The sequence below is a fragment of the Anabrus simplex genome, chromosome 10, assembly GCF_040414725.1.
Source record: "Anabrus simplex isolate iqAnaSimp1 chromosome 10, ASM4041472v1, whole genome shotgun sequence".
Classification (NCBI taxonomy): Eukaryota; Metazoa; Arthropoda; class Insecta; order Orthoptera; family Tettigoniidae; genus Anabrus; species Anabrus simplex.
The window spans coordinates 99,177,908-99,204,818 of NC_090274.1; positions in this window are offsets into that span (position 1 = coordinate 99,177,908).

The window sequence follows — 26,911 nt, forward strand, 5'->3', positions numbered from 1 at the left end:
CCCGCCTAGAAGCAGGCCAGACACAGACTGAAGTCGCCGTTTTCTTGAATGTGCCACAAAGTGTCATTTGCAGGCTTTGGAGACGATTTCGAGACACAGGAGATGTTAGTTGTAGGCCAGTACCAGGTCAACCAAGGGTAACCACCCCAGAGCGGGACCGATATCCTGGCTTAACTGCCCAACGAAATCGGAATGCATCTGCAAGACAATTGTCAGCGGAGTTTTCAGCTGTCTCAGGTGTTGCCATTTCCCGGTAAACTGTGTACCGGAGGCTCAGAACAGCAGGGCTCTTTGCCCGACGTCCAGCGGTGTGCGTCCCACTCACTCCAGCACAGAGATGGGCCCATTTACTGTTGAGCCGTCAACATCGAAACTGGACCATGAATGAATGGAGGCATGTTCTCTTCACGGATGAATCCCGCTTCAGTTTGCAGAACGGTTCCCATTGCACATTAATCTGGAGAGAACCTGGTAGCCGATACAACCACAGGAAAATCGTGGAACAGGACCAGTATGGTGGTGGGTGCGTCATGGTGTGGGGCGGTATCAAGTTGAATGGCCGTACGGACCTGCACATCTTCATGGGTGGTCCGAGGAACACCATTAGCTCTAGGAGAGACAGAGATGAGGTACTGAGACCACTTGTTCAACTCTTCAGACGTGCAATTGTTCCAGACGTCCTCTTAATGGATCATAATGCCGGACCGCACCGCGCTGCTCTGATGGATGAAGTTGTGGCTGGGGGAGACATTCATCGCATGGACTGGCCAGCGAGGACTGCGGATCTGAAATGTATAGAACATGCCTGGGATGCACTGGGGAGGTGAATTGCATCCTGTCAGCCTCTACCAAGGAATCTCCAAGACCTTCGCATTGTCCTTTCGGAGGAATGGGTCTGACTTCCACAAGAGCTCTTGTACCATCTGTTAGAGAGCATGCCACATAGCTGCGAAGCATGTGTGGCCATTTGGTGTAACCATACATCCTATTAACAGCATATTTTGTTGTGGAAGACGTTGCCAATTTTTGTTAGTTGTTGGCAATAATGTACCTTAACTATCAGAATCTTTTAGAATTTTTTTTTGATAATTTTTGTGACATAGTGTGTGATTCAGCTTCCGTTTGTTCAGCAATCCGTCTGACATTCCTATCAGGTGTTATGGCCTTGATTATTGATTATGCTTATCATTTGAACACTAGTGTAGAAGTTTAACTGAACTTCAAAGAGTAATGTGCATGCAGCACAAGACTTATCACTTTCTAGTAACTAAAACTCCAAACGTTTATAGGTTGGTAAGGAACAGTTCTGTATGTCGGTGTTCAGTTCAAATTGGCGGCGTAAGAAACGGTTCTGTAAGTCGGCGCATATGAGTTAATGCCAAGGTTGCTTCCTTCCCACTCCTAGCCCTTTCCCACCCCATCACTGCCATAAGACCTATCTGTGCTGGAGCACCATGAAGCAAGTTGTAAAGAGAAACTTATTGGGTTGGAACGTTAATAGTAGCAAATATTCAATTACGACTCATAGAAAAGATATGAATGTTATACCATGTTTTACCGTCCTTCAGAGTAGTCGCCAGCATTGTGTGCATCTTGTTACCAACGAAGTGGACATCATAGTATATCTATTGCAGCGCCTGTTATGTTGATAGTTCGAATGGAGCAGTTTACTGCCTGACCAATCTCTGGAACAGTTCTGGAGCGAAGACCCCGAAGTGGTTCCTTCATCTTGTGAATCAAGTCAAAGTCACAATGGATTAAGTCTGTGGACTATAGTATACGGTACAGCAATTCCCATCCCCATCCCCATCGACCTAACAAATCAGCCAGCCTTGTACACTGTGCAGCCGTGCGTTGTCATGGAAAATGTTGAGTAATATGCATTGACGGTATACTGTGGAAGAACATAGTGGATTAGGATAAAACCATCACAGTCATACATGATTATAAGAATAACTTTCACATGGCTGGGGTTCTCACAAACTCCCAATCTTTGTGCTTTCCCGTAATGATGCCATTATTTCGATCAGGATTTCAAGTTGTGGCTCATACAATTTAGCCCATGACTCATCCAGCAAAATGATATTGCATAAGAACACCTCTTCTTTGTACTTACAGCACTCCAAATGGTTACGAGCAGCATCGTATTGTAATAATTTCTGCATTTCCGTTCTATTATGAAGCACAGTCGTATTCGCTAACCCGGCGTCTTGGGCCAGCTCACATATCATATGACATCGTCTAGTATCCATTAACATGGCAAGAATATGCACTTCTGCTTCACTGACACTAGGATGACCTAGCTGACACACATCTGCCACTTATTGGTGTCCCTTGTTAAAGACTTTTACCCACCGTGCCACTGCCCGTAAGGCTATGCAGTTTCTCTGCAAGCTTCTTGCCAGCTCACCCTAGGCTGTGTTCATTATGCCAGTTTGCATGCGTGTGATGTGAGGTAAGGTAGGTATACAACTAATGTGTGCTGTCAGTGACTTTATTAGATTCCATTGCATGGCGTCTCATCAGCACTGTTGTCAATCTTAAAGTTCCAACCATCTTATCTCCCGTACTCCAGTTCGCTTTCATTTTCTAGAGCTAATTGTACGTCATTTCTGTTTTCATTCACCTGTTGCCTACTTAATCTTCATATGACCAGTCCATTGAAAATATATTATGGATATTGTTCCGGGGTTCCTGTGGAACAGCAGAGGTGAAAGAAGGTGCTGGGATGAATAGGTCTCAACTTACGAAATTAAAGTTAATTTAAAATTTAACAAAGGTTACATTTTCTTTTCGAGATCAAGAAATAACAAGTACAACAGGAACTCAGTTATATATCAACGAGATAAGAATGTACAATTACAGTTTATTAATGTATTTTGGGCTTCGAGCCCCAGATTCACAGTCCCTGGGCAATGAGCCCAACTTTACTAATGAACAAGGTTCAACAAAGGGGCAGGACCCCAATCATGCCAAGGAGCACTAGCTCCCAATTACCAGTTAAGCCTGCTCGAGGCACAAAAGCCAAATTTAAGAAACAGCAACCCGCTCTCAAAGTTTAAGCCAATTCAAAGGCCACTCCAAACTCCACTTTCAAGCTGCCCTTCGGGCACACAAGAACAGGGGTAATGATACCCAACCTACTGAAGCCTATTCAATAAAGAAACAGTTCAATTACATGGCCCCAAAATACCAATTTGAGTGGAGGCGTAACTTGCACTTCTAATACACCTTTCTTAAAACCTATTTGGCTCTAGGCCGCATACACAAGGGCTAATCCCATACTAAAGAGGTGACTTGTATGAGAAGACTTAATTACAATAAGAAAGGAAGAAATGGTTGTGAAAACAAGGTCACCTCAAAACAATAGGAGTGGGAGCTTGAGAGGGTTTAGCACTCTCTATCACAATTTATAGTTAAAGAGATGGAATATTATACCAAGTGGCTTTTACATTTTAAAGGAAGGTTACATGATAAAAGTTTCGAACCTGCCCCGAGGGTTAAACTTCTGAGCTAGCAAGCGAAGACGTTGTTAAAAGGCCATTACCTGATGGATGAACTGCCGCCTGTAGAAAGAGGCGCTTCCCACCCCTGCTACATAATCACACTAAGAAAGATGTTACTGAAGTGGCCAGGAGACAAGAAAATCAGCAGTTTATATATCCTTGCGGAAAATTCGAGACGTTTCATTAATGCGAACCCACGCCCCCCTCAACTTTATTGGTTAGGATCAAGCAACACATCCACATCGGAGAAGACACACATTATTGGTCAAAAATTAATTAAAGAAATTTGGGATTGGCTAAATTCAAAACAAGCGGAAAGAGAAGGGTTATACTGCCAACCCAAAAAATGACTGAAAGAAATTTAACAAAGAACAAACTTATGAACACAAAATTTCTCAAAAAAACAGTTCCTTCACTTCGCACCAGGGTGCACAATTGTAGTTCTTCAGTAGTGCCATCTAGAAGAGAATGTTCACACTTCTCACTACAGAGAAAACAAATATAAATAAAAAAAGACACAGTTTAGAACTCTTCAAAATTTACAGTAGTGACATCTTCTGAGAAACTTTAGAATTAACATGGTGGTTAAAGTTCAGGCTTCCTCCAGTAGAGGAGTTTCAACTGGCGCAATGTTTGAATTAGCTGCGCGGAGGTGTACCGCCCGGTACAGATATATCTGGAGAATTGCCTTTTTCCAGCATGTTTCTTCTCATGAAGTTAATATAGATTGTTGTTTAAAGCTTTTTTGTTGTGAACAAATGGGTTTGCCTTTCCGGTATAACATTTTACATTGAAGTTAATATGGTTTTACATGTGCTTCATAGCATATCCATAGATGCAGCTGATCTTGAAGAGACTCATCTGAGAATAATTGTGCCTTGATAGTTTCCAGGGAAGTGTAACCCATGTGGTTTGGTTTCTCGATATTTTTGCAACATTTGCTACACAGAAAATTGGGAGTTACTTCTCTTTTGCTTGTTGTAAGTTTCAAAATATACAGCATTAATTATGATCCTTCAACTGTCATTAGTAAGGTTTAGATTGATGAATTCATTTGAATATTGCTCTATTGATGAAATAATCAATGACATTTAACTAAATTGAATCCTTTCACCTTTGTTAGAACTGTGGAAGGTTCACTTGTGAGGAAGCAAAGTGTAAGGTTTCTCTCCTTCAAAAAACCCGAGAGATAATATTAATCGAACATTGCATACAAAGTCAAGTTTAGACTACTTCAGTTGAATGATTATTTAAAAAAAAAAGATTAGGCTGTTCTGTTCTTTTTTATAAAACATATTAGGTTATTTTAAACTCTCTGAATAGAGTCCTTTTAAGACCAAACCAAAACCTGTGGCTCTACAGCTCTGATGAGCATTACCCTGTCAAGCGACCCCTGCTCAGCCTGCTGACTTACAGTTTATAAGTTGGTGTGTGGTGAGCAAAACAAATTTTCTTGGCCATTATTCTGGGCTTGTTAGACTAAGGACTCTACCTCTCTATCAATTAACAACTTCTTTGTTCTCATACAGCCTGACTGGACCAGCAATTAGCCATCAGAGTCTGATAATAATCTCTGACTTGTCTGAGAATCAATTCTGGGGCTTCCGGGAATGCGGTGTACTTGCTATCCATAGAAAACACGGCCAGCATTGTCCTTTAAAATCTAAACTTAATACTGTAAGTCTATATTAATAAAGCCTTCAGATTGTCTAGAGTCAATGAAAAGTCCAACAACTGACTATTTGTTGCACAAACTTGAACATGGTATGCAAGATATTGACCTTTCTCATGTTAAAATCCAAAGGTTGTTATCTGACAATCAGTCATCTGTGGGAACACAAGAAACAAACAAGTGACCAGTTATTTAAGAACACATAATAGGATGAGCAGGATGACGGGAAGTTGTAGGTAGAGAAGAAAAAAATTGCTGAGATTATTGTTGTCCTTCAGGTTTTTCTTCTTCTTTTGCTCCCTCTTCCAGTGCTGTCCTCTTTACCTTATTACGAGTTCCTTTTCTTGCTCCTATTCTTCATATAATTTTGACTTGACACTTGTTTGCTTGTTTCCTTTTTACATTGGAAGAATAAATTGATATTTTTATTGTGCAACTATGCAGTTTATTTTGTCAGCTATGTCATGTCTGTTTATAAACTTTTACTCTAATTATCTCTTTACTCAACATTTCTTACTTTGTTTTGCATATTTATTCCTTACAGCCTTCCAGCAATATTAAGAATGAAATAACTGTAGATGAACACACAGTAGGTCAGTTGGTCGCTTGTTTCAAAGAAGAAGACAAGTAAGTACTATTTATCTTAATTAGATTTTACACCCCTTACCCTCGACAGTATAGATTTTGCTATTGATATGTTCAGTAGCTCCCTCTGCAGACAAAAGGTGGAGTGAAGTCCTTGATATCCGAATATCTTGCGTCAAGGCGAGCCCAGGTCCATCCAGATCATTCTCTAATTCTGTCTCCTCTACTTCACTCATGGTCCGAATTTGTTGGTTTGATCATGGCTCGTGAGAATATTCCACAAAATTAAAATAAGTCAGCCTGTGGTATCTAGTGATCAGCAGGCCGCCTAGTTGGCACCACTCAGTGTCTGAGCCAGTACAATGATTATTAATATTACCATCCCAGTTCTTTTCTCCATATTGTAATAGGTGTTCTTGGGATGTCTGGTTGACCATGACTTTGCTGTTGGCCATTCTTGAAACATGACCAGTCTAGAGAATCAACCTTCTGTGTGTTAGATACTGTATTCTGTCTCCTTTCATACCTCTGTACATCTTTATGATTCTTCTTTCGATATCCCTATGTCCTTCATTAGTGACACTTCGCATATACCTTCTTTCTGTGATATTGATATATTTACTGTCGCCTTCTGTGGCTTGTTAAGTTTCAAAGCCATTACATATAATGGCTCGTATGATGGCATAGTAGATATTTATCTTGGTGTTATTAGGTACATATTTTTAAATGTAGTTGCAGGTGGAAGGATGACATCGAAAACCTGCCTGAAATCTTTCTTATATTTCAAGACCTAATTATTAGCAGTTGGATGACCATGTTCTGATGTACTCAATTTGCTTTCCAGACTCAGAATTTAGTCTGACCTTTGAAAATTTGATCTTGGGATCCAGTGGCTGAAAATCCAGCAATGATCCACAGTGGCTGGTGTGTTATATTCCATAATCTGTATTTTGTTTGTTCTTCTTCACCTCTATCACCTCATTCTAAACAGTGCTCCATGCAGTTTGGAGATATGAAAGTGTCTAAATGTCAAGTTTTTATTGATCTCCAACATTTAACTTGGCCTCCTGTTGCTCTTTCACAGTCTTTGTTCTTACATCTGACAGTGTAAGTAGTAGCTGATTTCTGCACAATCATGGGCAATGTATGGTAGAAATGCAAAGCACCACTCACTCACTCACTCATCACAATATTTCAAAAACTATTAAATCAATAAAACTGAAATATGGTCATGAGTAACAGGTAAGCAACCTATTTTAGAAATGCATCATGGTATAGTGAAATTAAGTGAGTAAACAAAGGCAAAAGTGGGGTTGATTCAGATTGAGAGGTTGGCCTCCGCATCCTCATTGTTCAGGCAGGTGGAAAGTATGTTCTGGAATAGGTATGTTGGTGACACTGCCTCTTGTCTGGCTGTGTTGAATGAAAGGGAAGGATTCAGATGTTTAGTTTAGCAAAAACGCAATTCTTGAATACTTAAATCTGCAGCTCATCACTTTAAAATAACCAGAAAATAGTTCAAGGTGGTGGCAAGCAGCTCCGTAGTGATACGAGTTGTCGAGTTTTTGTCATGCTTTTAATTGTATAAAGTGTAATAACATCTGCAAAAGTAGTATGAAGGTACTCCTTGACAAACAGAGAATTGTACACAGATTTAGAAATTAATAAGTGCTTATTAGTAGTATCTAATTGTGAGATTAATTCTTGGGCATGGTGTAGACGTGAAGGTGTACAGTCCGCCGTAGGAATGGTTATTGGACGTCTGGGGGGTTTGAGGGTTACCGAAGGGAGCAAAGTTGCCAAACTGCCCGTATCATTTCCCCATTTTGTGATGTATTCAGTTGGTCGTAATGGAGATGTGGAATTGAACCCAGTACCAAACACAAAAGTCGCATTCAAATTCCTGTGTAACGAGTCATTCTAAACATCATGTGAATCAGCTATTTGTGACATCTACATTTTTTCACTCACTAGTCTGGAGGACATGTGCAATGATTAATACATCTCAAGTGTAGAAAATTAACTCAGGTGTAAAGACATGGTCATTTTGGAAATGTAGTTCTCATCAATCGCAGAATCATTTTTTAACATTACATCAGGCAGTGTAAATAATGATGTTAGCAACTCTGAATATTGGACTGCACATAACAGGACAGTTACTGTGTTTTGATTTAGTGCTCACAGCCTGAAATATGTGAAGTGTAGACAGGCAGTTCTGGCCACTCTTCCTGCTTTAGACCCACCGGTTGTGTATGTTAGTGAATCCTGGCTAAATTTGTCAATCTATGACAAAGAGCCTCAGTCGTACACAGTATTTAGGAAACCCCAGGTGGAGGAACACTTGTTGCCATGAAATCCGAATTCAACCGTGTGCGCTTTGAAGGGTTGGAAACAAAGGCAGAATTTTATATTATAATCTATCATTTTCATGTGCGTATTGATACTTGTATTCACAGTTACAAAGGAAGTGTACCATCCACCTAATCAATACTTTATTATATCTTATTACTATGCAGTACCGGGTTCGACCTTCAAAGAGGTCATCCTCAGCTGGTCATGAGATCCAAAGGAAACATAACGTATAATTTGCAAACATTACTACCCATACCTAATGAAGGAAGTCACATGATATGAGTGATAATATTAAAATATTATCTGTCCTCTGGTTTAAAAAACAAGCATTGATATTTTATGACATGCATACGTTACTTAAAATTCTGGTGTACTGTTAGTGAGTAACAGATAATTTGTTACAATACAATTTTTACACTTACAATGTTTATAGCATTCTTGAGGTACACTTTGGAGTTTAATTTATGTTAGTAAATCGTTGCATATGTGCTTGGTTATGTTTGTACCAAGCATTCCAGAATATTCCAAGATATGGATATGATAAAAACTAGTAGCACACAGCACATTAAAATACAATGTTTTATAACATAAAATGGCACAGTATTCTTGTGGTACACTTTGGAGTTATATTAATGTTGGTAAAGCATTGTGCACATTCTCAGGTATGTTTGTACCAAGCATTCTAGAATATTCAGTGATGTGAATTGTTTATGTTGTGCGTTCATACAGTTGAGAATGTTGGATGATTTACATTGAAATATTGTGGTGTGTCATTAATTTCCTTTTTACTAATGTCGTTATAAGATATTGAATAAGTGCAGATGCTCCCTCCTTGTAGCTGTGTTGTTGGACATGCTAGTAATCTGCGAGAACAGAGAAAAAGGAAGTATAAGTGTTTTGTCAATAGAATGTCTATTGAACATGTGGAATAAGTGCTTACTTACATAGTACTGTTGACTGGTCGATGTGTACAATTAGGAAGCACATTGTGCATTGCCCTGTGTACATCTAGGTACGGTACTTGCGGTAACGGAGAGGGGAAGTGAAGGGGCATGAGGGGTATTGATTGGGGAAGGTAAGGTACAGGTGACGGAGAGGGGGAGTGGAGGGGCAATAGGGGATAATGATTGGGGAAGGTGAGGTAGAGCTAGGCATGTCTTTGGGAGGTTCCTTGATATGTATTGGATTCTGTTTCTTAACTATTTTTATATAGGTGTTTTTTAAAATCGGGATAACTGTATTAAAGAGGATATTAACTATCTTTAATTTCATTTAAATTAATATTTGGGTTTGCCTGTTGATCTATACTAATGTAAAATTCTTCCGTTTTATTAGGTGGAGGGTCCTTGGGGATCATACTTAGAATCTGCATTTTGATTTTGATATTTGTAAAATTATGCTTATAATCCTTGTTATGTTGAGTTATAGATGAAAAGTGATTACGTTTTAAGGCGATGACGTGTTCATTGTAACGGATAAAGAAATTTCTTCCAGTACGTCCAATTTATCTACCCTCACAATTGTCGCATTTCATTCAATACACTCCTGAACAACTCTATCTACTATTGTCATTAACTGATTTGATGTTGGCACTGTTATGCATGGTTTTATATGCTAATTTGAAATAGCATTTTAAACAAATATTAGTTATGGAATGAACATGGGTATTATTGTATGTGTAAAGTTCGTAATCTTTCTTGGAGTCATTAGCTCTTGTTAGTCTTCATTTGGGTTGATATTTATTCTTTGATTTTATTGACCATTTCTCTATTAAATCCGTTTTGATGGGCTATTTTGTAAATCGTGTTTAATTCTTTTTTCAGCTCTTCGTGGGAAATAGTTATATTGAATGATCTATGTACCATACTGTGGTAGGCTGTTTTTTGTGGGTGTTAGGGTGGATAGAATCTATTCTAATTGTATTGGAGGTTAGTGTGGGTTTCCTATATGCTTGATATGTCAGAGATCATGCTGTCTAGTGACAGATATACTGTATCTAAATAATTCAAAGTGCAGCCATTTACTTTTACTATTGTGAATTTTATATGTGGGTCTATTTTATTTAGTAGTTCTAATACATTTGTCTCATTGGTGAATCTATTGTCTATAATAACAAAAATGTCATCTACAAATCTGCACCAGGGAAAGATGTTCTCAGTTTTGCTTACCTCTTGGTGCTGTAAATGGTCAATGTAGATTTCTGCTAGTATACCTGAAGCAGGAGATCCCATAGGAAGACTTTGTTGTTGTTGTTGTTGTTGTTAAATAGTGTATGGAATTTGTAATAATTATTGTTGATGGTGAATTCAAGTAAAATCATAAACTCCAATTTTGAGGACGCTGAAGTTTCTGTGTTTTTTAAAAATGATTTTCAAATAATTTTATTGTTTTGTGAGTAAGTATGTTAGGATACATGTTGGTTACATCGTATGATGCTAGACTATGGTACGGCTTCATTTCTAGTTTTTTAGTAATGTTGCAAAATTCTATAGAGTTCTGTATTGTTTTTTGGCTAAAAATGTGTAATGTTTCTTCAGGAATGTATGAATATACTGCGACAATTTGTAAGTTGGGCTAGATATGTAATTTATGATTGGTGTCGTATGTACATTTACTTTATGAATTTTCGGCAAAGCATTTGCGGTCGGTAGTTTCGCGCTCATTAGAGTTAACTTTTCGATTTTGTGTTGATTTAAAAGAAGGTGAGTATTCTTCAATTACATTTTCAGATTTTTTGGATGTGGTGGGGTCTTTACATTTAATTTGAAAAGTACTATCTAGGAAACACTGTTTGGTTTTGGTTATGTATTCATTTTTTTCCATTACGACAGTAGTGTTGCCCTTATCTGCTTTCGTCACTATTAAATTATTTTGCTTCATTTTGTCTTTCAGTTTTTTATTTGTGCGATATTGACGGGATTTCCGTTATTATTATTATTATTATTATTATTATTATTATTATTATTATTATTGTATTGCGGCAGTTTTTTCATTATTTCATATCTCACTTCATCTTGTAACACGTAAAGTAAATACAAAAACTTATTATTTCCACCTTCTCAATACATATCAATCATGCAATGTTTAAATAACATTACATATTATAAGGCACTAGTTTCGGTCCCGTAAGGATCATCATCAGCCAAGCCAAGACAAGTGTAAATTATATTGCTAAAACAGATTGATGCGTTGTGATGAAATATGAAATGGTGGCCTAAAAATGGGATGAAAATAATATACATATAAAATGGACAGTTGTATGCGACAAAGTTATATAAATAGTGACAATAAAAGCTTTTAAACATAGTCATTGTCAACTATTATCTCGAAATAGAATTAAACAGCACTAGTTGACGGGGTTGCACATTTAAAATGGTTAAGTTGGACATAAACGAAGTCCAGATTTTCTGTTAGGTTCTAGAAGATGTGGACCTACATTAGCGCAGAGGGAAGTTTTGTTCCAAAAGTCCACAGCGAAGGTTAAATGTTGTCAGAGCTGTAGGATGTATCTTGAGGTATATTGAATCTTGCTGTGATGCAAAGGAGCAATTCAATAGGAACCAAAATGAACCTGAGAGTTTGAGTTAACGTGTGAAAAAGTAAAATGACGAAACGAGGCTGGCGGAAAAAGTACTCACCTTGCACAATGTGAAACGAACTTGGCGGTTTGAGTGCAACTATCAGAGTGAGAACGGCTTGAAGCAGAATGGGAGCCACAAGAGCGGAGGGGAGGAGCATAGAGAGACTTGAGTTGGAAGAGAACTGATTGCCATCACTTTTGATATACTCTTCAAGTCTAGAAATATAATTCTTATACACTTTATTGATCATATATTTCGTTACTCTCCTTAACTGGCTAAATATTACCCTACTATACTCTGAACATTTCGCTTGCTTTCTATGGATTTCCTTCAGTTTCATGTTATTTATTATGTCTTTAAGATATTTTTTTGTGGTAGAATTCTTCATTGGTTGCATTTCACAAAATACGGAGTGAACCTGAGCATAAAAACACTCAACAGCCTGTTCAGCGTTTGTAAATTCTACAATCCTAGACCAATTTATTTGCTCAAACATTTTATACATTTGAAAGAAATGAGCCCCTCTAAAGTCTGCTTATATTGTTTAGGTTGTTGTGAAACATGGCTACGCTCTCTGTTTAATAGTAGTGTGACTACAATTGCAGGATGATAACTATCCTCCTTAACTAAGGGGCACTCATCTCTATACACTGTTAATGTGTTAACATTTGTAATAATATAATCAAGTGTATTTCCATTTGCATTATGAATATTATTGACCTAATGCAACTGATAGAATGATATAAACTCAGCTAAGGATCTATATGCAGGTCCAAAATTTACAAGATTACTTTGCTCACCAGTAATTAATGGCAAATTAAAGTCAGCAGCTATAATAAGATCTAAATTTAAAAGGTCCTTGTTGACTTCAAACAATTTATAAAAGTCCACACATGTTTCCAGTTTGATTGCAGTTGGAAAATACACTGACATTATTATATAACTGTGACCATTAAATATAATTTTTACACAAACTGCTTCAGTATCACCAAAATCTAATGTCCTGTCTTTGTATCGCTACGATCCTTCCTATAGGCATTAAAATCCCTACTAAATAGTTAGCAACACGAGATTATAACCATGTTTCCATAATCTCCAGAATATAGTATTCTGATTCACCATTGTTAACATAAAACTGTTAACCCTATTACCTACATTAAATATTAAAATCATTTTTCTGCAAACACACTTGCTACACATTCACCTGCTGATCACCCTCTTTTTTTTGGAGTATAATGTTACCTCGATGCTCTCGCCATAGAAAATCATAATTTCTCTCCTTAATTTTTCGAGCTTGTCCAAGGGCATTTCTTCGTAGGGACATCAAAGTATGGTTTATATATATACACCGTCTTATACTCAGAGAATCCGAGATGAGACCCATTTAAATCCCTTCTAACCCTGCGATTTTGAATGAGTTCATTCTTGACACTACGGTGTACAAACTTCACTACAATGGCACCTGAAGCTTGATGCAGTTGCCTCTTCAACCTATTGTTACGTTTTGGTTGGTAATCAGAGTAATAATAATAATAATAATGATTCCTAAGAAAAGAGGGAGGAAATGACTCCCATCAACCATACGCTGATGTGCTGTGATAGAACACCAGACCAAGCAGAGTGCAGGTATGAGGTAACTACTCCGTCCGATTATCCTGATCAAGCAACCACAATGTAATATCGCGAGACGTCAGCGCAGTAACGTATGAAATTATATTTTGGGCCTTTTAGTAGGTACACTAGGATAAATGGGAGGGGATACAAGAAACAAGTAACAGATTGTATTATAGTAGCACCAAAAAGAGATAACGTATTATACAAGAGTGAGTAAAATAGATTATCTTTGGTATATACAGGTACAGGAAAAATGGGAACAACAGACGATCAAATATAAGTTATCATTAATATTTTCTTTGTTAAGGTACAAAATGACTATATCAGTAGAATTTTACGTGAATTGAAGTCATTCAAAGTCGAACTACGAAGAAGTTTTGAGGAAGCGTAATCAATTTTATCACAAGTAGAATGGAACATTCCCTAAGCTAGTAAGAGACCAAGTAAAACAATGTCTTATCCCCCCAAATAAACACACTTTGCTTCAAATAGGAAAGAAGATAGTGTTTCACAAATAAAGAGAAGGTACTATCGGATTCGCAGACCACGATATTACCATTGGTTAGCTTTTAAGATCTTCATAAAGTAACATGGAAAGAAAGGAGGGAGGAAAGGACGAGGGAAAACACCAGTAAAAGAAAAATAAGGACGCGAAAGAAAAAGGATGGAGAAATAGGTAGGGATCAGGATGCAAAATCCCAGTTCAAAATGATGGAAAATGACGTTCACTAACCACACGAAAAAGTTCCAGGTCATTTATGAGGTTGGCGATCCACAACTCCTTTTCCTTGACATTCCGATAATAGGTCAGAGAAGCGAGATTTAGTGCACCATAATTTTTGTTGAGTCCTGAAGGGACTAAAGTTCAGAATCCAAAACAATCGCAGAGCCTATCGATGCAAGAAAAGGGCAAATATGAAAGCATAATAATAATAAGTCTGCTCATCCGGTCTGAAGAAGAAGATTGAAGTCAGGTTAAAAACCAACACGGACCAGCGGCGCGGAAAGCACAAGCTCGCACTGCTTAGTTACAATATGCGAAGCACACCTGATCGCCGGTCGAAGGGAAGCGGCGAGTTATATAGGCCGGGAAAGGCAGGCCTAGAAAGGACTGGAGACAGATGACGTCACGATGTGACGCGAGGAGGGGCGAAAACCCAAGCAGTAGTGAGGGAGACTAGCAAGCAGACGGAATCAAAGTAAAGCAGTATAATGTCTACAGGAACGGAGCGATGAAGTATGCACAAGGTAAGAGAAAGGTTGGGATCGGGAGCATGTAACATACTCCCACCACCCAGAAAAAATCCGAAGGATTGGTGCCAAAGATGTGACGAGGCAGCACGACGACATGAAGATGGTGACGAGGGTGGCACAGTTCGTCCAATGTGGCGCAGATGAAGACGAAAGGCGGCGCAGATCCCACGATGTGAAGAAAATGAAGACAGCAGATGAAGCAGAAGCCCGATGCGACGAAAAGTGAAGACAGGAGATGAGGCAGATCCCACGAAGTCCCGAAGAGGCGCCATCTCAGGGACAAGCAGGATGATGCAGCAAAAAAAGGAACAAAAGGGAAACATAAGTAACTTGAAAGAGAAGGGGATTACAGGAAAAAAGGGGGGGGGGAAGAGAAGGTTAAGGCAAGGGAACAATGCGGATCGTATACAATAAAATATGATTTTTTTTTTTGCTAGGGGCTTTACGTCGCACCGACACAGATAGGTCTTATGGCGACGATGGGATAGGAAAGGCCTAGGAATTGGAAGGAAGCGGCCGTGGCCTTAATTAAGGTACAGCCCCAGCATTTGCCTGGTGTGAAAATGGGAAACCACGGAAAACCATCTTCAGGGCTGCCGATAGTGGGATTCGAACCTACTATCTCCCGGATGCAAGCTCACAGCCGCGCGCCTCAACGCGCACGGCCAACTCGCCCGGTAAAATATGATTTTTGGTGGTCTGCAAGATGAGTTTACAATACAAGATAGTAATATTAATCAATAAATGTATCCCAAAAGGGGATAATAAAGAAAAATTTTACAAGAAGAGGGGGAGGATCACGCATGATGGAGTTAAGCAGTGGGAGCAGGGCCGGGTGAGCAGAAGCAAAAGCAAAAGTAAAAAAATAAAAGAGGAGAGAGTGATGGACAGCAAACCAATAAGAGAGCGAAAGAAAAAAGGGAAAGTGACAGCAGACCCGATCAATACCCATCTCCCACCCTACGAGAAAAAAAAAATATGTATGGAATGGTTTTAATAGGGAAAAATGAGCTTTTTTAATGTCGATAGGGGACTGAAGAGACTGGAGCTGGGCAGTATTCGGAGAAGGAAAGGAAAGGACCCAGCCAAAGAGGAGAAAGTTTAGCGGAAAGATTTTGGGTTGCGGAACTAACCGGGTGATTTTTGAGAAGAACGAGATCAAACAACTTAAATTTAGGGGTTGAGACACGAGAATTACAAGCTTTTTTGTGTACCTCCCTGGCCTGAAGGAGCTTTTGATACGCAAGTTACAACTGAGAATGGTTGAGACGATCAGAGGGGGTATCCAAAAGGGAAGGTAAATCCCAGGTAAGAGAAAGAGGGGTATTCAAGTCCCTACCAAAAAAAAAAGTTTAGCTGGGGTGTGACCCGTAGAAATGTTTATGGTAGAGTTGAGGGCTAGAACGAAGGATGGAAGTTCAGTATCCCATAACTTTTGATTCTGAGAATGAAAAATAGATTAAAATGTTTTAAGATTCCTATGATTACGTTCAACAGTATTCGCTTGGGGGTGATAAGGGGAGGTGCAGGTCTTTTTAATACCCAAGGAGAAGCAAAAATTATAAAAAGGTTTAGAAGTAAAAATCGATGCGTCGTCGGAAACAAGAATCTTAGGGAGACCAGTAATAGGAAAAATATGATTGGACAAAAGATTGGTGATAATTTGTGAAGAAATATTTCGCAAAGTGCGAACAATAAGAAATGTAGAAAAGGCATTCAATAACGTGAAAATATACGAATTAGATTTGGAGGATTTTACTATTGGGCCTACAATATCGATATAGAATTTTTCAGAAGGATAAGTAGCCGGAGAGGCAGCATAGGTTCCATAAGGAAGATGATTTAGAGGCTTGTGTTTTTGACAGGAGGCACAAGAACGGACCCATGAGAAAATATTTTTGCGCATTTGGGGCCAAAAAATTGAGATGCAAGACGGGCATAGGTCTTGGCTCTACCGAAATGGCCTCCAACAGAAGAATGATGGAAATACTGAAAGACCATAGAACGTAGACTGGAAGGAAGAACAAGGCGAGGAGTAGCCTTGGGTGTAGGTTTAAAAATGAGTAATTGCTTTTGGAAACGAAATGGGCCAGAATAATTAAGAGAGGCAAGGTCGCGAGAAAGTTGTTGGCAGTACGGGTCAAGCTGCTGATGTTGCAAACAAGACTGAAAAGAAAGGGGAAACGGAAATGACAGAGTTAATAGGAATGGAATCTAGCTCAGAAGCCTCAAAGAGACGAGGAAGGGCATCAGCGACAGAATTATTATACCCAGAAATGAATTTGAGAGAAAACTTGAATCGAGACAATCGAAGCAACCAGCGACCCGTGCATTATGGAGAAGCCAAGAAAGAGCCTGATTATTGGTACTCACAATAAATTCGCGATGGTCAAGGTAATCAGCGAAATGTTCAATAGAAAGAATAAGTGCACGGGCTTCTTTTTAATACGTGGAATATTTACGTTCTACGGGAGATAAAAGGCGACTGAAATATGCAATGGGAAGAGTCTGATCATTGATGGTTTGTTGTAGGACGGCACCGATAGCAACGTCAGAAGGATCAGTAGATAGTTCGAAAGTTACATTAAAATCGGGAATTTGTAGAAGACGGGCATGGGATAATTTAGATTTCAAAAGATCAAATGCAATTTGTTGACGGGAGGACCAATGAAATTTAACACCTTTTCGTTTGAGAAAGTTTAATGGTTCAGCAATAGAAGATAAATTAGGGATGTACTTCGCATAAAACCCAATCATCCCCAAGAAGGAACGTAAATGTTTTTAGTTAGTTGGAGGTGGGATTTTATGGATAGCAGAGACGCGCTCGGGGTCAACGGCAATACCTTGCGAACTTAAAATGTGTCCGAGAAATTTAATAGAAGTTTGGGCAATCAAGACTTTAGAGGGATTCACAGTTAAGCCAACGTTGCGAAGACGAGTAAGGACTTCACGAACGTGGGACAAATGAGATTGAAAATCGGGTTGGAAAATCAGAATATCATCAATGAAAGGAAACAAATATTTATACTTAATGTCAGAAAATAAAGAATCCACGAAACGTTTCATTATCTGAGAACCTAAGTTCAAACCATAGGGAACTTTTTGAATTGATACAGACCATTGGGAGTAATAAATGCACTATACCGAGAACTAATATCGTCCAACTGAAGATGATTATAGGCAGAATTAAGGTCAAAAATAGAAAAAATTGAACCCGAAAAATGTTGAAAGGCTGAGTTCAATTTAGGCATAGGATAAGCATCATAGACTATCTTATTATTGAGTTTCCTATAATCTACAATAAATTTCGCAGAGCCATCGGGCTTATCAACAACAAAGGCCGGAGACGCATAATCGGAAGATGAAGGAATAATAGTATTATCTTTCAACATTTTCTGAATTAACTGATTTAAGACTCATTCGATGAGGACTGAGGAAATAAGGGGAAGAACGAACAGGAGTAGAATCTATGAGATCAATATGTGCAAAAAAGGTTGTTAACAGTACCCAAGTTGGGGGTGATGACGTCAGAGAACTCAGTGAATAAGACTTGAACCTGATCAGAATGAGTTGAGTTAATACTAGGAAAGAGGGAATGTGAAACAGAAGGGTAATTAAGGGTGTGAATTGAACAGACTTGTCAGAAAAGGGAAAAAACTTTAGAGTGTGCTGATTCAAGAAGAAGACCAGTATGAGAAAAAAATCGTAACCCAAAATGATAGGAATTGATAAGTCTTTTACGATCTGAAAGGTAAAAGACCAAGAAAAATGTAGCACTTTAATATGCAATGAGACAGTACCAATAACATCCAATGGTTGATTGGAAACGGAAAGACAACGAGTGGAAGATGAAAGATAATGTATGTGAGGATTTATTTCAGTTAGAGATTCATAAAACTGGAAACTAATAAGAAAAATAGCCGCACCTGAGTCAAGTAAAGCAAATGATGGAAGATTATTAGCAGTTACCAGAACATGACAGGTAGGAGGTAAGAAGGAGACAGAATCAGGAGTGAATTGGGAAGATGATATCAAAAAGGTAGGCTGAGTAACGCGAGACAGATTTTCCCCAAATGAACGTCTACTGCATAATGACGCGGGTGGAAGGCGTTTCCCGAAGGCTGAGTAGTCTTTCTTGAGTGTGAATAGGATGCATGAATGAGAGTGAATATGGTTGTTTATTGCAATGTGTTCCTGTATCTAATTTAGTTATACTTTACTCACCTTAGTTTAGTTAGTGATACTTTAGTTGCTTTAGTTATACTTTAGGTTGTAAAAATTTCATATGTTTAAATTTTATGTAAAAATTACATTGTATATACATGAAGTGGTTAAGTGTAAGAAAGGGCCGGGAGCCCTAACTTCGCCACAATAAAGACGCTTTAATAATAATACTAATAATAATAATAATACATTGGCGAACAATATGGCCTGGTAATTTACAACGGTAACAAGTTATAGAAGGGCGAACAGTGGGGGCGGAAACCGAAGGCAAAGAGGGATGTGACAGTGTGGAATAAATAGTGGGTGGAGGAACGGATGCATAATATGAACGGTCACCTAAGGAATTAATAGTATGTTGATGGGCTAAGTTATAGAGTTGAAAGAGAGAAACAGGGGGAGCGACTACATTGAAAAGCATACGGAATGTTGGGGCAGCATACAACTGTATAATGGAAATCAGTTCAGAAGTATTATAAGAGATATTCAAGACATCACTATAAGTAATAATAGAATCCAAATAATCATGGGCAGGTTCATTCGGTAACTGGTGACGTCTGATGAATTCAGTACTTAATTTATACCGAACTTCCAGTGGTAGGAAATATTTATGTATAGCGTGCCTTAATTCATACCAGTTTGAAAAATTAGATATGTTGTCAAGCCAAAAGGTAGAAAAAAACCCGTAGTCTTTGTAAAAATGAGGCCGATTAATTGCGGGAAAGAAGCAACTTTTATGTTTAAAAATTTTCGAACTGAAAACAACCAAATAGTGAGGCTACGAGGATCTGTCGCTAGTAAATGAGGAACTTGAAGTAGTGACTGTTTAATAATTCGTACATTGAGGGAGCTGTCGACCGAAGTAGTAGTAGGTACAGGAGGATGAGTATCGGGAGGGGGAGGGGGAGCCATAGGGTGTTGTGAGAAGGAAGGTTTACTATCGTCAAATAAGAAATCAGGTGTATAATTAGTTGAAGACGGCTATATAGAAGGAGAAGAAGAAGAAGAAGAAAAGGAAGAGGATTAGGTAGTGATAAATTTTGTGGTATCGGAGAAGATAGTAAAGAGGAATCTTTCCCTAAAGGGAAGTTATCCGAAAAACAGGCCATGATAAAGAACAAAAAACAACTAAGGAGATAGAAAATGAGGACACTAAAACAGATAGTAGTCTGCTACCATATGTTACGTTTTGGTTGGTAATCAGAGTAATAATAATAATAATGATTCCTAAGAAAAGAGGGAGGAAATGACTCCCATCAACCATACGCTAATGTGCAGTGATAGAACACCAGACCTAGCAGAGTGTAGGTATGAGGTAACTAAACCGTCCGATTATCATGATCAAGCAACCACAATGTAATATCGCAAGACGTCAGCCTTTTAGTAGGTACACTAGGATAAATACAAGAAACAAGTAACAGATTGTATTATAGTAGCACCAAAAAGAGATAACATATTATACAAGAGTGAGTAAAATAGATTACCTTTGGTATACACAGGTACAGGAAAAATGGGAACAACAGACGATAAAAAGTAGTATAATAAGCGGGTTCTGCGGCCTCCTCCGCCGCCCGCGGCGCGGGAAATTTGAATTCGGGCGGGAAATTTGAATTTTGGCGGGAGATTTGAATTTTGGCGGGAGATTTGAATTTGTAAACAAAGCCACGTGCTTTTTGACAGCTGTCATCGACAACAACGCATCGCTAACCTCACAGCTGCCATCTTGACGGGCCTAAACCTCACTAGTGCCAACTTAACCTAACTAGCGTGAGGTAAACAAAGCCACGTGTTTTTTGACAGCCACGTGCTTTTTGACAGACAACAACGCATCGCTAACCTCAGTACTGCCATCTTGACGGGCCTAAACCTCAGTAGTGCCAACTTAACCTCACTAGCGCGAGGTAAACAAAGCCACGTGCTTTTTGACAGCCACGTGCTTTTTGACAGATATGTAAACAAAGCCACGTGCTTTTTGACAGCTGTCATCGACGACAACGCATCGCTAACCTCAGTACTGCCATCTTGACGGGAATAAACCTCAGTAGTACCAACTTAACCTAACTAGCGTGTGGTAAACAAAGCCACGTGTTTTTTGACAGCCACGTGCAGCTGTCATCCGCCATCTTTAAACCACAGAGCACTGTGCTGCCCTCTTTCATCACCCGTCATCGGCAGTGCTGCCATCTTGACGGGTCTAAACCTTAGTGCTACCAACTTAACCTCACTAGCGCGAGATAAACAAATCCACGTGCAGCTGTCATCCGCCATCTTTGAGCATCGTGCTGCCCTCTTTAGCTACTTACCTTTGAAATGTGGTACGTCATCCGCCATCTTGCATCCGAAACCTCAGTGCTGCGCTCTATGTGGTGGCGGCAAATTCCACGTGCTCTTGTTTGGAAACAAAGCCACGTGCAGCTGTCATCCGCCATCTTTAATCACCATGCTGCCCTCTTTAGCTACTTACCTTTGACAGCTATCATCCGCCATCTTGCATCGCAAACCTCAGTGCTGCACTCTATGTAGTGACGGCAAATTCCACGTGCTCTTGTTTGGAAACAAACCTATGCGCTTTTTGTCAGCTGTCATCCGCCATCTTTAATCTAGAGAGCGCCGTGCTGCCCTCTATGTGGTGGTGGAAAATTCTACACGCTTTACAAACCCATGTGCTTTTCTGACAGCTGTCAACCGCCAGAGAGCACCGTGCAGCCCTCTTTATGCCGGTGGCAAATTCTACGTGCTTTTTGACAGCTGTCATCCGCAAGAGAGCACCGTGCTGCCCTCTATGTGGTGGCGGCAAATTCTACGTGCTCTTGTTTAGTAAACAAAGCCACGTGCAGCTGTCGTCCGCCATCTTTAATCAATAGAGCACTGTGCTGCGGGTAATTTCGTCATCCGCCATCTTTAATCTACAGAACACTGTGCTGCGGGTAATTTCGTCAGCTGTCATCCGCCGTCTTTAATCTACAGAACACCGTGCTGCTCTCTGTAGTAGCGGGCAATTTGAAAAGTTCTGTTAGCTATCATCCGCCATCTTTGAGCACCGTGCTGCCCTCTATGTGGTGGCGGCAAATTCCACGTGCTCTTGTTTAGTAAACAAAGCCACGTGCAGCTGTCATCCGCCATTTTTAATCAACAGAGCACCGTGCTGCTGGCAATTTCGTCAGCTGTCATCCGCCATCTTTAAACACCGTGCTGCCCTCTTTATGGCTACTACCTTAAGCACGTAGTAGCGGGCAATTTGACAAAGTTCTGTTAGCTATCATCCGCCATCTTTGAGCACCGTGCTGCCCTCTATGTGGTGGTGGCAAATTCCACGCGCTCTTGTTTGGAAACAAACTCACGTGCTTTTTTGACAGCTACTATCCGCCCTGCTCTCTGTAGTAGCGGGTAATTTGAAAAGTTCTGTTAGCTGTCATACGCCATCTTTGAGCACCGTGCTGCCATCTATGTGGTGGCGGCAAATTCCACGTGCTTTACAAACTCACGCGCAGCTGTCATCCGCCATCTTACATCGCAAACCTCAGTGCTACACTCTAGTTGAAAAATGGTGGTGGATAATTTAAAAAGACAAATTCTACAGCAGCCATCTCTCGACGCTAATTGCACAAGATGGTGGCTATACATGACTCCTTAAAGGCTGTAGAATTTGTCTTTTTAAATTATCCACCACCATTTTTCAACTAAAGAGTGTAGCACTGAGGTTTGCGATGTAAGATGGCGGATGACAGCTGCGCGTGAGTTTGTAAAGCACGTGGAATTTGCCGCCACCACATAGATGGCAGCACGGTGCTCAAAGATGGCGTATGACAGCTAACAGAACTTTTCAAATTACCCGCTACTACAGAGAGCAGGGCGGATAGTAGCTGTCAAAAAAGCACGTGAGTTTGTTTCCAAACAAGAGCGCGTGGAATTTGCCACCACCACATAGAGGGCAGCACGGTGCTCAAAGATGGCGGATGATAGCTAACAGAACTTTGTCAAATTGCCCGCTACTACGTGCTTAAGGTAGTAGCCATAAAGAGGGCAGCACGGTGTTTAAAGATGGCGGATGACAGCTGACGAAATTGCCAGCAGCACTGTGCTCTGTTGATTAAAGATGGCGGATGACAGCTGCACGTGGCTTTGTTTACTAAACAAGAGCACGTGGAATTTGCCGCCACCACATAGAGGGCAGCACGGTGCTCAAAGATGGCGGATGATAGCTAACAGAACTTTTCAAATTGCCCGCTACTACAGAGAGCAGCACGGTGTTCTGTAGATTAAAGACGGCGGATGACAGCTGACGAAATTACCCGCAGCACAGTGTTCTGTAGATTAAAGATGGCGGATGACGAAATTACCCGCAGCACAGTGCTCTATTGATTAAAGATGGCGGACGACAGCTGCACGTGGCTTTGTTTACTAAACAAGAGCACGTAGAATTTGCCGCCACCACATAGAGGGCAGCACGGTGCTCTCTTGCGGATGACAGCTGTCAAAAAGCACGTAGAATTTGCCACCGGCATAAAGAGGGCAGCACGGTGCTCTCTGGCGGTTGACAGCTGTCAGAAAAGCACATGGGTTTGTAAAGCGTGTAGAATTTACCACCACAACATAGAGGGCAGCACGGCGCTCTCTAGATTGAAGATGGCGGATGATAGCTGACAAAAAGCGCATAGGTTTGTTTCCAAACAAGAGCACGTGGAATTTGCCGTCACTACATAGAGTGCAGCACTGAGGTTTGCGATGCAAGATGGCGGATGATAGCTGTCAAAGGTAAGTAGCTAAAGAGGGCAGCACGGTGTTCTCTGGCGGATGACAGCTGCACGTGGCTTTGTTTCCAAACAAGAGCACGTGGAATTTGCCGCCACTACATAGAGTGCAGCACTGAGGTTTGCGATGCAAGATGGCGGATGACAACTGTCAAAGGTAAGTAGCTAAAGAGGGCAGCATGGTGATTAAAGATGGCGGATGACAGCTGCACGTGGCTTTGTTTCCAAACAAGAGCACGTGGAATTTGCCGCCACCACATAGAGCGCAGCACTGAGGTTTCGGATGCAAGATGGCGGATGACGTACCACATTTCAAAGGTAAGTAGCTAAAGAGGGCAGCACGATGCTCAAAGATGGCGGATGACAGCTGCACGTGGATTTGTTTATCTCGCGCTAGTGAGGTTAAGTTGGTAGCACTAAGGTTTAGACCCGTCAAGATGGCAGCACTGCCGATGACAGGTGATGAAAGAGGGCAGCACAGTGCTCTGTGGTTTAAAGATGGCGGATGACAGCTGCACGTGGCTGTCAAAAAACACGTGGCTTTGTTTACCACACGCTAGTTAGGTTAAGTTGGTACTACTGAGGTTTATACCCGTCAAGATGGCAGTACTGAGGTTAGCGATGCTTTGTTGTCGATGACAGCTGTCAAAAAGCACGTGGCTTTGTTTACAAATCTGTCAAAAAGCACGTGGCTGTCAAAAAGCACGTGGCTTTGTTTACCTCGCGCTAGTGAGGTTAAGTTGGCACTACTGAGGTTTAGGCCCGTCAAGATGGCAGTACTGAGGTTAGCGATGCGTTGTTGTCTGTCAAAAAGCACGTGGCTGTCAAAAAACACGTGGCTTTGTTTACCTCACGCTAGTTAGGTTAAGTTGGAACTAGTGAGGTTTAGGCCCGTCAAGATGGCAGCAGTGAGGTTAGCGATGCGTTGTTGTCGATGACAGCTGTCAAAAAGCAGGTGGCTTTGTTTACAAATTCAAATCTCCCGCCAAAATTCAAATTTCCCGCCCGAATTCAAATTTCCCGCGCCGCGGGCGGCGGAGGAGGCCGCAGAACCCGCTTATTATACTACTATCAAACATAAGTTATCATTAATATTTTCTTTGTTTAGGTGCATAATGACTATATCAGTAGAATTTTACGTGAATTGAAGTCATTCAAAGTCGAACTACGAAGAAGATTTTAGGAAGCGTAATCAATTTTAACACAAGTAGAATGGAACATTCCCTAAGCTAGTAAGAGACCAAGTAAAACAATGTCTTATTCCCCCAAATAAACACACTTTGCTTCAAATAGGAAAGAAGATGGAGTGTTTGACAAGTAAAGAGAAGGTATACTATCGGATTCGCAGACCACGATATTACCATTGGTTAGCTTTTAAGATCTTCATAAAGTAACATGGAAAGAAAGGAGGGAGGAAAGGACGAGGGAATACACCAGTAAAAGTAAAATAAGGAAGCGAAAGAAAAGGGATGGAAAAATAGGTAGGGATGAGGCTGCAAAGTCCCAGTTCAAAATGATGGAAAATGACGTTCACTAACCACACGAAAGAAGTTCCAGGTCATTTATGAGGTTTGCGATCCACAACTCCTTTTCCTTGACATTCCGATAATAGGTCAGAGAAGCGAGATTTAATGCACCATAATTTTTGTTGAGTCCTGAAGGGGCTAAAGTTCAGAATCCAAAACAGTAGCAGAGCCTATCGATGCAAGAAAAGGGCAAATATGAAAGCATAATAATAATAAGTCTGCTCATCCGGTCTGAAGAAGAAGATTGAAGTCAGGTTAGAACCAACACGGACCAGCCGCGCGGAAAGCACAAGCTCGCACTGCTTAGTTACAATATGCGAAGCACACCTGATCGCCGGTCGAAGGGAAGCGGCGAGTTATATAGGCCAGGAAAGGCAGGCCTAGAAAGGACTGGAGAGATATGACGTCACGATGTGACGCGAAGAAGGGCGAAAACCCAAGCAGTAGTGAGGGAGACTAGCAAGCAGACGGAACGAAAGCAGAGCAGTATAATATCTGCAGGAACGGAGCGATGAAGTATGCACAAGGTAAGAGAAAGGTTGAGATCAGGAGCACGTAACACTATGACATGCATCAATCGATTCATTCTTGATCCCCACATTTAATACGCGACCGACATGCTTAACAATTTCATAAACATCCTCATTAACTCATTCAGGTATGCTTAAAATTTCAACAGTGTTACGACGACCATACTGATCGAGTTCATGTAACTGTGTTTATGTGCCTTTTAATTGCTTCTTAAGATTTAATTTTTCTTCTCTCAATTTCTTCATTTTCTCCGTGCATTGATTTGATTTGTTGCATTCTCATCCAACTTTACGTGAGCTAACTCCAAACTTTTGCCTAACTCTCTCTTAACCTCTACACTTGATTTCATAACCTCTGCAGTTTCTTTCTTCACCTCGAGTAACAGCTGATAGATGTCCCCTATAGATTGTGTTGTTGCTACTTCCAAGCCATCTACATTATTTCGTCTTTCCTTTTCACAACGGGCACACCTCCAGATTTGATTTTCAGATCTAAAAAAATGTTAATCTACGTCTCCTACATTAACACATTTGCAATGGAAACAATCTTGACAGCTACTTCTCTGAATCTTACAATTTATATTTTGCCTAGAAACAGCCTTCTGACATGCTACACAAGAGCAGAGCAGGTGGTGAAGAATGGTATCACGGTCGATATAGAAATTGATTTTGTAGGCTCAGGGTAACTGCACTTCACTACTCTTTGGAAATATGTTCAAGTTGGTAGCACTTCACCTCAGTGTTTATATACACAGATTCTTCCTCAAATGACTTAAACCTGACTGGTAATACATCAGTAAATAAGATCAATAACAATCTAATACGTACATCAGTTCTTCAATCCTTAGTAATCCAGCGACACACAGTTTCACTTCGTTATTCAAACTAGTTACAACCATAATCACAAAACATTGAGGAGCACTACCGTCACACACCCACCACTCAGCCAGTGCCATGTTGCCATATCTAGTGTTTATAGACTGAGTTAGGATGAGAAAATGTCATCTAATTCTAAATATGGTACAAACACCCATCCATCTTCCAAATTTGGTTAACTGTCTAGGTAAGGGGTAAGACTTGAAAACTGCGTGGTCATCAGCAATGAGCAGTCGCTAATTAGCAAGGGTCAGTTAAGCATGACTTAATGAGGAGGGTCTAATAAGCAATTGCAAATGATCAGGGGTCCATTGTGCAAGAGAGTATTAGCAGTTACTAATGAGTGCAGGCTAATGACCAGTGACAAAAAGTGTGGACTAATGAGGTGTGCAACTCTCTCCTTACAACTTATTTAAGTTTATATTCATGAATATACACTGACT